Source organism: Choloepus didactylus, chromosome 8 (genome assembly GCF_015220235.1).
Source record: "Choloepus didactylus isolate mChoDid1 chromosome 8, mChoDid1.pri, whole genome shotgun sequence".
NCBI lineage: Eukaryota > Metazoa > Chordata > Mammalia > Pilosa > Megalonychidae > Choloepus > Choloepus didactylus.
The window spans coordinates 18,418,361-18,432,082 of record NC_051314.1 but is presented as its reverse complement, the minus strand read 5'-3'; the positions used below and the strand labels follow the sequence as shown (position 1 = coordinate 18,432,082).

At 48.8% G+C, this 13,722-nt stretch overlaps 1 long non-coding RNA gene across 1 annotated transcript in view; it reads right to left on the bottom strand.

The window, feature by feature from the left end:
• LOC119542137 overlaps nucleotides 1–13,722 on the bottom strand; it is a 167,775-nt gene that overhangs the window by 16,086 nt on the left and 137,967 nt on the right. The window lies entirely within an intron of this gene.

Here is a 13,722-nt window from a genome sequence, read left to right as displayed (position 1 = left end):
GTTTTAGTTTCTCTGGCTGCTCAAGCAAATATCATGCAATGGCTTGGCTTAAACAATGGGAATTTATTAACTCGGTTTTGTGGCTGGGAAAAATGTCCAAATCAAGGCATCATCGAGGCAGTGCTTTCTTCCCAAAGACCAGCATTCTGGGGCTGGCTGCTGGCGATCCTTAGTCCCGGGCTCCTCGGTCACACAGCAAGGCACATGGCAGCCTCTCCTGGCCTCTCCCTTCTCATCTGAGTTTCATTGACCTTCAGTTTCTTGCTTCCCGTGGCTTTCTCGCCTTCTGTCTGAATTTCATTCCACTTATAAAGGACTCTAATAATAGGATTAAGACCCATCCTGATTGAGGTGGGCCACACCTTAACTGAAGTAACCTCATCAGAAGGTCCTGCTTACAATGGGTTCACACCCACAAGAGTGGATTAGGTTTAAGAATATGTTTTTCTGAGCACATACAGCTCCAAACCACCACGCCTGGGCACAGGGGAGGCTAATAAAACTTTTAAGAGAGAGAGAGAGTGATGCCTGAACCCACATTGCCCAGTGGCAAGTTTTTTGGACAAAAGTCCAGAACTTGTACAGCCCAATGGCCTTCATGCCCAAGTCCCTCAAAGAAGTCCCCGTTGCCATTTGGACAGGCGTTCCTACAAGTGCTGGAAGTTCAGGGCATTTATGGAGCCACAGAGGTGGGGCACAAGGGGCCCAGACTTTGGACCTTTCATTTCTGACATGGGAGATTCCACGTCGGCCCCTTCCAGGCTGGGCCACCCTGACCTCTCTTTGCCTTTGTCTCCTCAGTGGTGAAGTGGCCACAGGACTGACCCCCAGAGCAGTGAGTTAGCCCGGCTTTGAGGATGGCTATAGGAGCCTTCTTTGAATCTTCTCCCCTGGATGGTATAGGGTTAGTTTGAATTTTTGGAAATATCCCGGAGCCACTGGGAGTTGGGAAGCACGTGAATGTGGATGGTGGGGACACTGTTGGAAGTCCCCTGTGGCTCGAACCCTGGCTGGCTCATTTCTACCCCGAAGCCCCCACTGTTCCAGTCATTTTGGCCTCGGCCCAAGCCACACCCCACCTGATGGCTGCTCCCTCCCCTCTCTCCAGAAGGGGCAAAGAGTCAGCCCCACAATGAAGCCCCTCACACCTGACAGTGCATGGGAGTCACCTGGGCATCTTGTTTAAAATGCAGATTCTGACTGAGCAGGTAGAGAGTGGGGCCTGAGAGTCTGCATTTCTGACGAGCTCCCAGGAGATGCTAGTACAGTTGTTCTTCAGACCCCACTCTAAGTGGCATGGAAGTTGGCATTCCTAAGCAGCACCAGCCTGCAGCAAACTCCCAGGCTTATCCACAGTACTGTTCTGTCATGAGGGACCCCAGGGTGCCCAGCGTCCCTGCAGTTTGCACCAAAGGTGCAATGATGCTGCATGCTGATTGGTGGTTCTCAAAGGCAAAAAGAGTTGAACTAGGTTATACATACCGAAAGGTTTCTGGGATTACAAGAAATTGCAAACATGGACAAAGTGCCCACACAGTACCAGGTACAGGGCCAAGTGCTGGGGATGTGGAGGTCACCGGAGGGGTAAGGGCCGATTCGTGCACACCCTTAAGAACAGTGACTTTTTCCAGAAAGCCCAACACAAGGCAGTAGAGGGATGATATCCAGTGCTAAAAGGGCACTGGATTCAGCCTTCAAAGACCAGCGTTCTAATCCTGGTGGTGCCATTCCCAGATCACATAACCGTGGGCTGATGAATCCTCCTCCCTGGGCCTCAGTTTTGAAAAAGAAAAAAATAAAATACAAGGGGTGGGAAGGATAGTTGGTAGAGATCATCTCTAAGGCATTTTCCAGTTTTCCAGATTTCAAGGCTGTCAAGAGGCCCTGTACAGAGTGGTTAGGCACCCAGACTGGACTTGACTGCCTGGGTTTGAAGCTGGTCTCTACCACTCACTAGCTCTGTGACCTTGGGCAAGTTACTTGACCTCTCTATGCCCCACTTTCCTAATCTGTAAGAAAGTAAAAATGGAAGGGAGGGAGGGAGGACAATAGTACCTAATTCAGAAGGTTCTTAGAACAACCAAAAGGGGGATGTGAAAGGAAATGAAATAAGCTTCAGTGGCAGAGAGATTCCAAAAGCAGCCGAGAGGTCACTCTGGTGGGCACTCTTACGCACAATATAGACAACCCTTTTTAGGTTCTAAAGAATTGGGGTAGCTGGTGGTGGATAACTGAAACTATCAAACTACAACCCAGAACCCATGAATCTCGAAGACAATTGTATAAAAATGTAGCTTATGAGGGGTGACAATGGGATTGGGAAAGCCATAAGGACCACACTCCCCTTTGTCTAGTTTATGGATGGATGTGTAGAAAAGTAGGGGAAGGAAACAAACAGACAAAGGTACCCAGTGTTCTTTTTTACTTTAATTTCTCTTTTTCACTTTAATTATTATTCTTGTTATTTTTGTGTGTGTGCTAATGAAGGTGTCAGGGATTGATTTAGGTGATGAATGTACAACTATGTAATGGTACTGTGAACAATCGAATGTACGATTTGTTTTGTATGACTGCGTGGTATGTGAATGTATCTCAATAAAATGAAGATTTAAAAAATAAAAAAACATAAAAAAAAATTATGTGGCAGGTAGAAAGTGCCATGTGAGTATTTGCTACTATTATAATGTGGGATGCTCCTAAGTCCTTATCAGTCCTTTAAACTCCTTATTAAGCCCAGCAGACTGAGTTTAATGTGCTCAGCATACTTTCCCTGCCCCCTTTTTCTAGCAACAGAGTCCACTTTCCCAGGAAAATCCCATCCCCATACCCCACCCCATCCCACCCCACCCCTAACTACTGCACATGTGCATGTGCTTATCAAGGAGTGGCCATATGACCAAAGTTCAGCCAATCAGAGTCTCCATCCTCCAGGCTTGGCTCAGGGATGGGCACAGGACACAGGCCAGGCCAGTTAACAGAATCTCTGGGACTTTTGATAAAGATACTGAGAAAGAGCCACTGGCTTTTCTCTGGGATCAGTAACTGTGAAGAAATATAATCTTGGAGCTACTTGATTCACCTTAGCTGCTATAGGGAGAGGGCCTGCCTGAGAATGGGGTCATACAGAAGGAAGCTGAGCCCAAAAATGGCAAGAGAGGAAGTTCTGAGAGTGGCATTTGAATTCTGGGATCCCGGCACACCTGACTCCAGACACCTCAACTTCTTAGTTACATAGGCCGGTCATTTGAGCTGGTTTGAGCTGAGTTTCTCCCACCTGAAACTTTACTAACAAGTTCTAAGACAGGTGTATGTCCTCCACCCTTTGATGTCCTGATCCATAGTCTCCTACTGTGTGGAGGAGAAGGAAATTCCTATCACAATTACTATGCAGAAGGGGTGAGAGTGTGCCCACTGTACAGGCGAGCAAACTGAGAGGCAGTGTTCGGTCAAAGTCATACAGGTGGAAGAACTTAATTGAACCTGGTCTAGACTAGCTCTGAGGCCCTGCTTGCCTTCTCTGAACTCACCCACTCCCCTCCCCCAGAAATGCAATTCTTGGGCCCTTCCCAGCCCTACTGGATCAGAGGTGGAGGGTGGGGAGGGGTGGAGAGGATGCCCATGAACCTGTTTTAACAAGCCCTCCTGGTGATTCGGCTCATGCTAAAGTATGAGCACCTCTGCCCAAAGTGAGCAAAGCAATTCCATTTTAGTTTAATCAGCTATAGACTGAGCACTGTTTGCCAGGGCTGAGAGCATAAAGATGAACCACAAGGAGTTCCCAGTCTGATGGTGTCAGCCAAAGCAGCACTCCACACCCACCTAACCAAATTACCGAGTTCAGAATACTTTCAACAAGCATCCCTGTTATAAGAATCACCGTACTATTTCTTAGACACAGAAAACACTTTCAAACCTCCAGGAATTCATGTACTCACCCCACCCACTCCACCCTCTACACCTGGAGGACTCCGCCTCGTGCTTCAATGCCCTGCTTCAACATCACCTCCTTGAGACTTTCCAGCAAAATTAGTCACCCCCTATCTAGTGGGGATCCCTAGCAGGCCTTCAGTCCTCACCCAGGGCACTAACCACATTGCATTTGTAGTGCTTGCTGGACACAGGTCTCTCCCACCCAACTGTAGGTGTTTGAGGATAGACGCCGTCTTCCATTCATTTTCTATCCCCAGAGCCAAGCACAAGGCCTGGCCCACAGGAGAAGCTAACAAGTGTTTGAAAGTGAGTTAATAAGAGAATGAAAGGCTGCCTTGAAGGATAGAAAAGCCTCAAAGGCACAGCGTGCGAGGATGGAGTGGCTTACACTTTGCTCCTCCAGCTAAGGTCCCAGGGCCAGCTGCATGAGCCGGGAGCCTGTTGGAAATGCAGAATCTTGGGACCCACCCCAGACCCACTGAATCAGACCCAAGGCATTTTAACAAGATTCCCATGTAACTCTTGTGCACTTGAAAATTTGGAAAGCCCTGCGAGGGGCAGTCTCACCTCTGGGTGTTCATAATTCCAGGAATTATAATTGGAGCTAACTTTATGGATGAGGGCTCATTTTGGCACAATCAGCTAAAGCCACTTTCTTCTCCCCCTGGGATAACTCCTGAACTTGACACTTCTGGAAAACTTATGGGGGGAGGGGAAGGACAGGAAGAGCCCCGTAATTCCCTACATCCAAGGGTGTGTTCTGAGAAAAGGACAGGGGAGTCACTTCCTCCATCTGCCGAACTCTTGGCCCTGCCAAGAATTCCAAGAAAGATACACAGCGCTTAGTTCTGGCGGAAGTCTCCACTCATCTAAGAATGCAATCAATAACAGCAAGGGGAAATCGATGGCGCCGGGAGATCTCTCTCTCTCTGTATTTATGGACCACGGATCCCAGGGTTGCTGGAGGCTTCACCGGACCAGAATCTGCTGCTGCTTCCTGGAGATCCTAATTTCTGTCCCAAGAATTATGGGGTGTCCTTTGCCTCAGCTTGATAACATCCTGGAGTTACAGAGCCATTTAGAAATGAATTGGCTCATTTTTCTCCCTCCCCCTGGCTCACGGAGATGGGGCACCGGCCAGGAAGTTATTAAAGGGACAGATAGGACACTTTGCCTTTTCCATCTGGCCCATGTCTGATTTCACCTCCCTCTGTCACCAGCAGACCCTGAAGCTTTAACTGCTCATCAGAGATATAACATTCCAGGGGGGAATAATTGTTTAAAAAAAAGAAAGAGGGAATGGGTATCTTACTTTATTCAGACTATTTTTTTTCTTGGAGGGAGAAAATGGCATCTTTCCCCCTCAGATTTTCCCATCTTGTCGCACCTCTTGATATGCCATCCTGCCTACTAATCCCAAGAGCAGGCCGAGGGACAAAGCCAAGTTTATTTTTGCCAAAATTAACAAGTCATCACCTAAAATGAAACTTCCTGCAGGAGGAGGATTCAGACAAGTCACTTAACCTCTTTGGGCCTCAGTTTCCCCATCTGTGAAATGATAATCACAGTTGGTAAGGTCACTTCAAGGAAAGTGCCTCACACAGCACCCGACATGAAAGAGGTGCTTCATAGTTATTAGTTCTTATTCAGCCATGAAGTATTATCGTTAAGAATGCTACCTGCCGTGTAACGAGCCTCTCTGCAGCTCGGGCTCTCTATGAAGCAGCTGCCGTGACACAGGGAGTGCCTGGGCCATGGGTGGGCTCAGGCCCCACTGCTCACTAGCTGTGGATGGGACCCTGGACCAGTCCCTTAAGCTCCCTGAGCATTCTCGTCTGTGAAATAAGGATAATAGCCAGGATGCAGGGAGAGTTAAATGAGATAATCTATTTTAAAACCTTTTAGGAACAAAGCATGGAACAGAACCAATCACATTTCGTCTTCTCAGGCACCATGGTTGTAGTTATTACTGCCCCCACTATACCAGTGAGGAAGCTGAGATCATCCACGGTGTTTTAGTTTGCTAATGCTGCTGGAATGCAACACACCAGAGATGGATTGGCTTTCACAAAAGGGGGTTTATTTGGTTACACAGTTACAGTCTTAAGGCCATAAAGTGTCCAAGGTAACACATCAGCAATCAGGTACCTTCACTGGAGGATGGCCAATGGTGTCCGGAAAAACTCTATTAGCTGGGAAGGCACGTGGCTGGCGTCTGCTCCAGAGTTCTGGTTTCAAAATGGCTTTCTCCCAGGACGTTCCTCTCTAGGCTGCAGTTCCTCAAAAATGTCACTCTTAGTTGGTCTTGAGGTGTTTGTCCCTTCTTAGCTTCTCCAGAGCAAGAGTCTGCCTTCAACGGCCATCTTCAAACCGTCTCTCATCTGCAGCTCCTCTCTCAGCTTCTGTGCATTCTTCAAAGTGTCCCTCTTGGTTGTAGCAAGCTCGCTCCTTCTGTCCGAGCTTATATAGTGCTCCAGTAAACTAATCAAGGCCCACGCTGAATGGGCAGGTCAACACCTCCATGGAAACTATCCAATCAGAGTCACCCACAGTTGGGTGGGTCACATCTCCATGGAAACACTCAAAGAATTACAATCTAATCAACACGGATATGTCTGCCCACACAAGATTACATCAAAGATAATGGCATTTTGGGGGACGTAATACATTCAAACCAGCACACACGGTAAACGGCTCCAGGTCCACAGGCAGTAAGGGGCAGAGCCAGGAATTAAGCTCAGAGGTCTGGCTCCTCTAATCATGTTGATTTCTGAGTAGAACCAGTACAGCCTCAGAGGAACCAGTTAGAACTGCACCCCAGGCCTGCCCCTAAGGATAGGGAACACCCCGTCTTTGCAGGTGTGTAGTAGGAACACAGTTGGATATTTATAGCTCTGCAAGGTCCTCTTTCACCTCTTCCCACTCTGCCCATGCCCAGGAGGCTGACCTCTTTGGCTGTAACCAAAGGCTCCCTGGCGCTCTGGCTCTTGTTGGATCCAGTCAAGCAGAGGCCACAGAAGGAGACGGGTGGCAGGAGGAGTGGGAGGTTGGAGCATTTGCTCCCAGGTCCCCGTCCGTGGGGTGGCAGATGGCAGTGGCCGTCCTCCTCAGCCCAAGGCTGCAGCTCCTCGCAGGCCTCACCTATGGCCATGACTCCCTGGGGTTCCATAAGGGCTCCCTCCCTTGCAACCTCAGTGCCTCCAAGTACTGCCAGGCCCCCTAGAACCTTCAGTCCTTGAAGGATTCCTTAGCTCTCCCTAAACCTTTGACAACAGGCCCTTTATTAAATGTGCCCCAATTACCCTGCTGGAATGAGCCGTCTGTCCCCTGCTGGACCCTGACAGTGCAGAGGGGCCTCCTGCGAGAAGGGGGACGTGATGGGCATTCCCTCTGAGGCCTCTTTGAGCTCTGTGGACAGGCCCAGGTGGGCAGGAAAATGTACTACCAGGCCCGGGATGTCATTTCCTCGGGCCCTCTAAGGTCCCTTTGCTCTTAGCGACAGTTGGCCACACGGCTCCCAGGCCAAAGGCAGGAGGGTGGATCGTGGGCCTTGGGGAAAGCCTGGAGTTTTCCTCGGGCAAGGTTGGCAGGCCTGCCCTTTCCGCAGGCAGCTTCCGAGCCTGTTTGGACCAGGGCTCCTCTGGGGAGGCTCCCTCTATTCCACAGCAATCGCCAGAGCTCTGATTGGTGTTCACGGGGAGCCTGGGTCCCGGCAGCTGTCCCCAAATTTCCCTAGAGCAGGAATCCTAAGGCAGAGGAGGGTCTGTGAACTGGACTGGGAGTAGAGCCTACCCCCCCCCCCAGAAAAACACACACAGAAAGAGCCCCCTGGAAAAGGGTCCCCTTGGCAAACCCACCTGGCTTCCAGGTCGTGCTGAAATGGATTCCTTCCCCTTTGTTTGAATCATGGGCATCAAGTACCTACTAGGACAAGCAGCAGAGTGGTTATAAGCAAAGAAGACTCCCAAGTCAGAGTTCTCTGGGTTTGAATCCTGGTTTTTTACTAGTTTGGACAAGTTACTTAATACATTTTTACCTTAATTTCCTCATCTGCAAAATTGAACTCATATCAATGCCTCACTTGTAGGATTTTTGTAAGGATTCAGTAAAAATATTCTACAGAAGCCTCTGGCACATATTAAGCACCCAGTAAATATTAGCTATGACTATACAGAGCATGGGCCTTTATGTATAGGGTGGGCCCCGTTATGCCTCTGTATCTTTGCATATGCTGTTCCCTCTCTTCAAAATGATGTTTCTTTCTCTGCCTGGTAAACTCCTATTCATCCATCAAGACCCAACTTAAATATCACCTCCTCAGGGAAGTGCAAGCAAGGATATTTGTTCCCCCTGCCCTCCTCTAGAGCAGCAGTTGCCAACCTGGGGACCTCACAGCCTGATGGAAACACACACCCAACATCCTCTAAAGCTGAATAAGTAAAATGCCCTGGAAACGTGACTGACAATTTTACAAATTGCTACAGTTGATGTTGTGATCAATAAGATACAAAATATCTTATTTTGTATCTTAATATCATCGCATCATGCATTTCTTCAATCAATGCATTCTAGAAGCACAATGACTACCACCTGAAAGATCTTACAAATATTTTTTGTCATTTATTTTGTGTTTGTTTAGCTACTATTCTTCTCATAGAAAAAGGTTTGAAGGACACACCCCCAACCAACAGTGCTTACCCAGAGTGCATAAAGGGTGGGATCAATACGCACTATGCGGCTGGATTGAATCTCAAAATATTAATCTAGTTGTTTCTCTGCATCCCCTCCCTTTCTGCCTGAGTGTAGGCCCTAAGTGTCTGTTGGCAGGACTGGAGCACAGGAGAGATGGTGTGAGAGAGGGAGAGCACAGGAGGGAAGGGCACAGGAGGGAGGGTTCAGGAGGGGAGAGTACAGGAGGGAGGGCACAGGAGGGAGGGAGGTCACAGGAGGGAGTAGAACTAGGTTGGAGAGCTAAGGAGGAGAGTAGGACTTTAACTCTTTATACATTCATGAGCATTAATAAAATATATATGCTTGTGTTGGAGAGTGGTGATGTGTATCTGTCAGAAACTGCTGCATAACAAACAACCCACTCCAAAAACTTGGTGGCCTAAAACAACAACCATTGATGAGTTGACAGTTTAGGCTGAGCTCAGCCAGGTGGTTTTTCTGCTCTCAGCTGGGCTTCCTCGGTATCTGCAGCTCAGCTAGGTGGCTCACATTCTGAGGATTAGCCGAATGTCAACTGGGGCAAGGAGGCAATGAGGCCACTTGTCTCTCATCCTTCATTGGTTTTCCCAGGCTTATTAATTTCACAATGGCAGGGTTCCAAGAGGACAAGCAGGTAAGGCAAGGCCTCTCAACACTAGGTTTGAATCCAGCACACAGTCAGTTCTGCTGCATTGACAAGGCTATCCCAGATCCACCTTATTTTGATGGGAGGAGCTTCAAAGTCACATTTGCTAAGGGCTAGGGCTCCAGGGAGGAGAATAATTAATGCAATTTTTATAAACAATCTATCACAAGGTGGCAGAAGAAAGGAAAAACAACCAGATCCCTAAGGCCTGAGGCAAGAAACCCCTTCTCCTCACATCTGTCATCTAGTAGCAATTATCTACTGCTGACTCAGAAATTACTCCAAACCTTAGTATCTTATGGCAACATACATTTATTACACCATGGTTTCTGTGAGTCAGGAATTCCTAAGGAGTTAGCTGGGTGGTTCCAGCTCAGCTCTCTCACAGTGTTGCAGTCAAGTTGGAGGCCAGCACTCTGGCTGTCTTAAGGCTTGACTGGGACTGGAGGTTCTGCATCTGTCGTGGCTCCCTCACAGGGCTACTGGAAAGAGGACTCAGTTCTCCGCTACATGGACCCCTCCCTAGGGCTGCTTGAGCATCCTTATGACATGGCAGCTGGCTTCACCAAGAATGAGTGATCAAGAAGGGAGAAAGGAGGAAGCCCTGATGCCTTTTCAGAGCTAGTCTCAGAAACCACACATCATTAGATCTGCCACATTCTATTCATTACAAGCCAGTCACTGAAAACAACTCTCACTAAAGGGGAAGAGGATTGGGACCCCCTTTTTGAAGGAAGGATTACTAATGAATTTATGAGCATATGTATTTTGAAGCCGCCATGGTCTACCCTCTGGTCACAAATTATTCTCATTTCCTCCATATTCAAAATACACTCACCTCCTCCCAATACCCCACAAAAGTCTCAGGCCTGTATAGCATCAGTTAGAAATCCAGGATATTGGCATCTAAATCAGGTCTACATGCAGATGAGGCTCTTGACTGTAATTCCTCAAGTACGATCCCTCTCAGGCCAAACAACTGTGAACTAAAGGGACAAGTTGCCTTCACACACCCCCCATACACCCAGCATATACCGTGCAAGTGCCATAAAGGGGGAGAGGGGGGCACAGCACAGGGGTCACTGGTCCATAGCAATTCTGAAATCCAGTTAGGCACAGGTGAGCAGTTCCTTTATGAGAACTCAACTGAGACTAATTCTCCGTGACTCTTGGCTCTGTGACCTTGGCTCTTAGTTCCACCCTCTGATACAACACTATGATGCTGAAATTGTTTTTACCCATTTACAGATGAGGGCACTGAAGTTTAGAGAATGTATCACAGAAGTCAGCTATACTGAACAAGGTAATCTTTGGGCTTAAAAGGCACAAGGCTTGGATGATTCCCTGGCAAAAGGACTTGGGAAACAAGAAAGGTGAGCCAGAAAACAATCTCCTGAAATGGAAGGAAAGCCAACTGATTCATTAAATAGCACTTAATTCAGTAAATATTTGAGTGCCCACTATGTGCCAGGTACTAAAGGAGGCACTGGTTCCAGCCTGTGGAAGGCACTGTGGAGGCACTGGTTCCAGCCTGTAGAGTTGACACAGGCAGTAGAAAATTAATGTAATAGAACCAATACCTTCTGCTCCCAACTCCCAACACCTCCAAGCCAATGAAAGTCTGCACCCAATCCCCAGGTCTGCTGACACACCTTGGCAGCCCATAATAGCATTCTATTCATCAGCTACTAGTCAGTCTCAGAAATGAACCATTCAAAGGGCCTTTCATATTCTGTTTGGCATTATAGGAGAATCAGCAACCCTCTGTGCTGGGACCTGGGCTCCTGCAATATGGAGAAGACTGTGTGAGTCCAAATAAACTAGGGGTGCCTAATCTAGCCTCAGCTCTGCTTGGTGAAGCAACAATTATATGAAATCCCCAAGAGGAATATGAGCTCCTCCTGGAAGCCACTGGTAATGACTCTGAGGCAATGGTGTGTGCCCCGATCCCCGGGCTGTAGCTCATGGGGGTAGCTGGTAACACTAATAAATGCAAAGCCATGCTTAGTTCTGCTCCTTAAAATTCTCTTACAGTTCACGGGGTTGTCTCCCTGCCCAGGGCTGAGTTAAGCCTTTCTAGAAGGCAGGTTTTTAATCAACCACATCATGTCTTGATCTGCCAGTTCATCTCTGTATTAACAGGAAGACTTTCTGAGTTTATACTCTAATAGTTTGCATTCACCCCTACATGAGGGCCTGGGTAATGTCTATAAGCCCCCAGATCTGAAATGCTCACCATTACTAAAGTACAAAAGACCTCCATATCTGTGACAGAATAATTGCTTTAAGGTTCCGATTCTTCACCCCTCCCTGTATCCACACCCCAGCCATCTCAGTCAAGGCCATCCTAGATCAGCCACACCAGCTGATCCCCAGACATGACAGCAAGTGCAGCCAAGATCAGCAGAACCCTAAGCTGATCCACAGCTGACCACAAATATCGGCCCGGCCCACATCAGCAGAGTCCTGCAGATTCATGAACCGCATAAATATTTATTGGTGTAAGCCACTAGGTTTGGGGATGTTTGTTACACAGCATTACTGTAGCAATAGTAACTAATGCAATGTCTTCATCTACAATGTTTCATGATCCCTCCACTTATACAGAAAAGGGGGAAATGGAGGATGAGTCCATGATAGATGCACGTGACCACCGTTTGGTGTCTGGACATGCCTCCCACTTGCACTGTTGCCAATGGCAGAAGACAGCAGAAGCCATACACAGAAGAGTTTAAGCCTTCAAGGTCTCCAGCCTACTAGCTCCCAGGTCCCACCCTGTAAATTTCTCATTTCTGGCTGAACATTACAGGGTTTTGAATAAATCTAGTATCGAACTCACCCAAAGTTTCTATGCACCCAAAGTAAATCAGATTTTGGTGATGGAGGCCAGGCCTCAAGCTGCAGAGAGAATTATCCATGAACTCTGGCTTTGCCAGAGGGTCCCCCATATACTCTCAGAAAGGATTTCTGATCTCCTGGATCCTCAGGGTGGGCTGGGCAGAGCCAGAGTAGCTGCCTCAGGTCAGCTTTCACCTTTGCCCTCAGGACTCCCAGAGCTGCCCTGCCCAGTTGTGCAGGTTTTGCACTGGATAACTCTAGTCAATGTCCATTCATGTCACAGTCATCATCAATTTGGACAGTGATTAAATCAATGTCCTGGGATGTGGTAGCAAAGCTTCGAATTTGTTCAAAGGTGGGCTCGCAAAGGTGCCAACGCCACCCTTCCCACTACACCCAGCCAGCTGTGTTGATTTCACCCCCTGCATATTCCTAAAATTGGTCCCCCTTCTCTAGTCCTATGGCTTGCCTTTTTCACCACTGTAGACTCAGTGGCTAGCACAGAACTTTGTGCTCAATAGAATTTGTTGAATGAATGAGGCATCATCAATAGAGAGGCCAGGGACAGCAGAGAACAGACTGAATAAGGAAATGGGGAAATATCCAATTAAAACACACACAAACCTAGGACCCCTCCCCATGAGAAAGATGAGGAGAAGAGGTCACAAGGCATCCCAGGGCCAGTGGCAAGGAGGAAGGAGGAAGAACTAGGGGGTATTCTACACCCTTGCATAAGAGCTATGAGTGCGAAAGTTAAGGGGATGCTGCAGGGTCACTTGCCAGGAAGACAGCTCTTTGCTGTGAGGGGCCTGCAGAGAGCCCTGGATCAGGGTCCCAGGGATGCGGGGGAGCTGCATGGAGAGGCTGGTAAGCAAAGCCCGTCACTGCAGCCAGGGGAGGTGACGTGCAGTTGCTGCTGCTTGGTCTGTATCCTGGAAAGAAGCGTGGTCAAGATGCAGCTCACAGAGCCCCAGGAAAGCCATGCCCTAGGGACTCCAGGGTCCCCTTCTCCTATGCCATCCACTCCTTCCAGGGTAGAGAGCAGGGCTGAGCCCTCCTCAGACCCAGTGTCTAGAGGGAGGAGGTGGTCAGTGCCCTGCCTGGCCTGCTCTGAACAAGGGTGTCGTAAAATCTCTGTGGCCGCAGCCCCTCGGTCTGAGTCCCAGATCCTTCTCTGCCCCATCTCGTGCCTGTATCGTGTCTGGCTCCTGCCCCTCCTGTGCCCCACAGGTTCTGACATACCCACCCTGGCTCTGCCACCAATGCACCCAGGTCTCGCCAACCCGCTTCCTCCTGGCCCCAGCCTGACCCAGGAGAGGCTGGTGCAGTGCTGAGGACAGGAGCCAGGTGTTCTGCTAGGACACAGATGGGAGAGCAACAGAGGCCAGGGCCCGCCCCCAGGGACCAGGGCCTCCCCTCAGAGACTCCTAACCAGCAGGCAGCACTGAGGCTTCCACTTCGAAAAAGCAAAATCTACTCCTCACTGAGACAGGGCCTCCCAGGGAACGGTTCACCAGAGCCCCTCACGCCATCCTGCCACACCACCCCCAACACGACCTCGGTCTTGACTCAGCTCTGGCATAAGCACCTCCTCCCAG